Source organism: Ranitomeya variabilis, chromosome 2 (genome assembly GCF_051348905.1).
Source record: "Ranitomeya variabilis isolate aRanVar5 chromosome 2, aRanVar5.hap1, whole genome shotgun sequence".
Taxonomy (NCBI): Eukaryota; Metazoa; Chordata; class Amphibia; order Anura; family Dendrobatidae; genus Ranitomeya; species Ranitomeya variabilis.
Window position 1 is genome coordinate 105,617,329 of NC_135233.1, and position 4,406 is coordinate 105,621,734.

Sequence of the window (4,406 nt, forward strand, 5' to 3'; positions counted from 1 at the left end):
CCGAGGTTCATTCCTCGGTGTTGGCAGGTCACCCAGGAATTTTTGGCACCAGAGATCTGGTGGCCAGATCCTTTTGGTGGCCTTCCTTGTCTAGGGATGTGCGGTCATTTGTACAGTCCTGTGGGACTTGTGCTCGAGCTAAGCCTTGCTGTTCTCGTGCCAGCGGGTTGCTCTTGCCCTTGCCTGTCCCTAAGAGACCTTGGACACATATCTCCATGGATTTCATTTCTGATCTTCCGGTGTCTCAGGGCATGTCTGTTATCTGGGTGATATGTGATCGCTTCTCCAAGATGGTTCATTTGGTTCCTTTGCCTAAACTGCCTTCCTCTTCCGATCTGGTTCCTGTGTTTTTCCAGAACGTGGTTCGTTTGCACGGCATCCCTGAGAATATTGTGTCAGACAGAGGATCCCAGTTCGTTTCCAGATTCTGGCGATCCTTTTGTAGTAGGATGGGCATTGACTTGTCGTTTTCGTCTGCTTTCCATCCTCAGACTAATGGACAGACGGAGCGAACTAATCAGACTTTGGAGGCTTATTTGAGGTGTTTTGTCTCTGCTGATCAGGACGATTGGGTGACCTTCTTGCCGTTAGCTGAGTTTGCCCTTAATAATCGGGCTAGTTCCGCCACCTTGGTTTCGCCGTTTTTCTGCAACTCTGGTTTCCACCCTCGTTTTTCTTCGGGTCATGTGGAACCTTCTGACTGCCCTGGGGTGGATTCTGTGGTGGATAGGTTGCAGCGGATCTGGAATCTTGTGGTGGACAACTTGAAGTTGTCACAGGAGAGGGCTCAGCGCTTTGCCAACCGCCGCCGCGGTGTGGGTCCCCGACTACGTGTTGGGGATTTGGTGTGGCTTTCTTCCCGCTTTGTTCCTATGAAGGTTTCCTCTCCCAAATTTAATCCTCGTTTTATTGGTCCTTACAAGATATTGGAAATTCTTAATCCTGTATCCTTTCGCCTGGATCTACCTGTGTCGTTTGCTATCCACAACGTGTTTCATAGGTCCTTGTTGCGGCGGTACGTTGTGCCTGTGGTTCCTTCTGCTGAGCCTCCTGCTCCGGTGTTGGTTGAGGGCGAGTTGGAGTACGTGGTGGAGAAGATCTTGGATTCTCGTCTCTCCAGGCGGAGGCTTCAGTACCTGGTCAAGTGGAAGGGCTATGGTCAGGAAGATAATTCCTGGGTGGTCGCCTCTGATGTTCATGCGGCCGATTTAGTTCGTGCCTTCCACGCCGCTCATCCTGATCGCCCTGGTGGTCGTGGTGAGGGTTCGGTGACCCCTCACTAAGGGGGGGGGTACTGTTGTGATTTTGCTTTTTGCTCCCTCTGGTGGTCATTGGTGATTTGGCTCTGGAGCGTGTCTTTTCCTGTGTCCTCGCCTGGGCCGTTGGTTCGGGGGCGTTGCTATATGGGCTCCCTGGACCTTCGGTTCGGTGCCTGGCGTCGTTGAAATCAGAGCTAATCTGTTGTGCTCTTGTCCTCTGATCCTGGTTCCTGTTTTTCAAGCTAAGTCTGCTTCTTTGCTTTTTGCTTTTGTTTTTTTTGGTATTTTTGTCCAGCTTGTTCCTATCTGTATTCTGACCTTTGCTGGAAGCTCTAGGGGGCTGGTGTTCTCCCCCCGGACCGTTAGACGGTTCGGGGGTTCTTGAATCTCCAGCGTGGATTTTTATAGGGTTTTTGTTGACCAGATAAGTTATCTTGCTATATTCTGCTATTAGTAAGCTGGCCTCTCTTTGCTGAACCTGGTTCATTTCTGTGTTTGTCATTTCTTCTTACCTCACCGTTATTATTTGTGGGGGGCTTGTATCTTGCTTTGGGGTCCCTTTCTCTGGAGGCAAGAGAGGTCTTTGTTTTCTTCTCCTAGGGGTAGTTAGATTCTCCGGCTGGCGCGAGTCATCTAGCGATCACCGTAGGCATGATCCCCGGCTACTTCTAGTGTTGGCGTTAGGAGTAGCTATTTGGTCAACCCAGTTACCACAGCCCTATGAGCTGGATTTTTGTATCTTGCAGACTTACACGTTCCTCTGAGACCCTGTCCACTGGGGTCATAACAGGAAGGCACGGGTTAGACGCGGCAGCTGGGTGAGCGCAAGGAGATGTGAAAAAAAAAGAAAAGGAAGGCACGGGTTAGACGCGGCGGCTGGGTGAGCGCACGGAGATGGGAAAAAAAAGAAAAGGAAGGCACGGGTTAGACGCGGCGGCTGGGTGAGCGCACGGAGATGGGAAAAAAAAAGAAAGAAAAGGAAGGCACGGGTTAGCCGCGGCGGCTGGGTGAGTGCACGGAGATGGGAAAAAAAAAGAAAAGGAAGGCATAGGTTAGACGCGGCGGCTGGGTGAGCGCAAGATGTGAAAAAAAAAGAAAAGGAAGGCACGGGTTAGACGCGGCGGTTGGGTGAGCGCACGGAGATGGGAACAAAAAGAAAAGAAAAGGAAGGCACGGGTTGGACGCGGCGGCTGGGTCAGCGCAAGGAGATGTGAAAAAAAAGAAAAGGAAGGCACGGGTTAGACGCGGCGGCTGGGTGAGCGCACGGAGATGGGAAAAAAAAGAAAAGGAAGGCACGGGTTGGACGCGGCGGCTGGGTGAGCGCACGGAGATGGGAAAAAAAGAAAAGGAAGGCACGGGTTAGACGCGGTGGCTGGGTGAGCGCTCGGAGATGGGAAAAAAAAGAAAAGGAAGGCACGGGTTAGACACGGCGGCTGGGTAAGCGCACGGAGATGTGAAATAAAAGGAAAATGGCAGGCACAGGCTCTGATAAGTGAACTGCATCACTTATCAAAGTTTGGCGGCTGCGGGATGGGAGTACGGAATTGGGCAAAGGGGGCTGATGAAAAAAAAGCGAGCACGAGTGTTGATCGGTGAACTGCGTCACCAAACAATGCTCGGCGGCTGCTAAACGTGCGCATGGAGGCAGCGCAAAGAGGGACGGAGGGGGTTAAAAAAGAGGGGAAAGGGGGGATGGGGGGATTGGGGGTGAGGAGAGATCGGGCAGGGGCTGTTAACACTTACGTTTGTAGTCTCTCTTCTTTCTTCGGTTTTCTTTCTTCTTTCTTCGGTTTTCTTTCTTCCTTCTTTCGCTCTTTTCTAACGCAGGGGATTGTGGTGTTACAGGCTTCTGTAGCACCACAAGGCCCAGCAAGACAAGATCTGGCTGTGTGACCGCTCTGCAGGAGTCCTCAGCTAGAGTGGGGACCCCTGCAGAGCGGTCAGACAGGTCACCTGCAGGTGACAAACAGGTCACAGAGTGGTCACACCGTTGCTGTGAGCTGTCATTGGTGGGATCGAATGATAACATCGATCCTACCAATCCCTGCAGGCCCTGGTGACCATGGCAACTGCCAAGGATCCCTCCGATCCTAGGCAGGTCACAGCCAGGTCACCAGCAGGGCACACAGCGGTCACAACGTGACCGCCGCTGTGCCCTGTGATTGGCGCGATCGTCGATAGCCCTGCTGGGCCTGCACTAGTCTCTGGCCTGCGATCGGTGCGATTGCAGCACCGATCCAGGCCACTACAGCAGGTGACAGCCGGGTACATCAGGGCACAGTACGGTAATACCGCCGCTGTGCCCTGCGATTGGCGCGATTGATTCGATCGGCGATCGCGCCAATCTGGGGGTCTTTTGCCGGTGCCTGGTGTTGCCAGGCACCAGCCCTAGGATCGAGTACATTGGTACTCGATCCTAGCCTGGGACCTCATTGTTTCAGCCGCTCCGATTGGCTGAAACAATGAGAAACGCTGTGATTGGCTGTTCAGAATTGAACAGCCAATCACAGCAATCGTGAGGCCTGGGGGGCGGAGCCAGGCCATGGGATGCCAACGCCAACTTCCTGCAGGTAAGATGGCGCCGGAAATTTAATGCGATCACCGCGACTTAAGTCGCGATGTCGCATTAAACAGTATGACATACTATCCCGTCACTGGGGATTAAGTCCCAGGTCACCTTGACGGGATAGTAAGTCATATGGGATTAAGGGGTTAAGTACCGGATCCAGTACAGAGTACCCCTAGGCCCTGGCAGGCGACTCACATACAAAAGAAAAATTTACATGGTCGACATGACCCTAGTCGACGCACTTAAAGCAGTCTAAATGTGTCGACTAGGGTCATGTCGACCATGTAAATTTTTCTTTTGTACGCACTATATTTTCTTTTGAAAAATAACAAGAAAAGGAAAATCCAGTCCTGATGAGCCAGACTCCAATCTTTTCTATTTTCCTTGATCTGAGGCCAGGACGAGGCAGGTGTCTGAGCCCCAGGTGGATGAACAAAGAGCTACTACATGAGCTGAAATCTAGTTTTTATAAAAATCTAACAGCACTTGAATGATAAATAAATGCGTCTCCAGGGCTGTCCATTTTTTCCGCCAATTCATTCACTTGAAAAGGCAAATTGGATCTGAAAATCAGATGA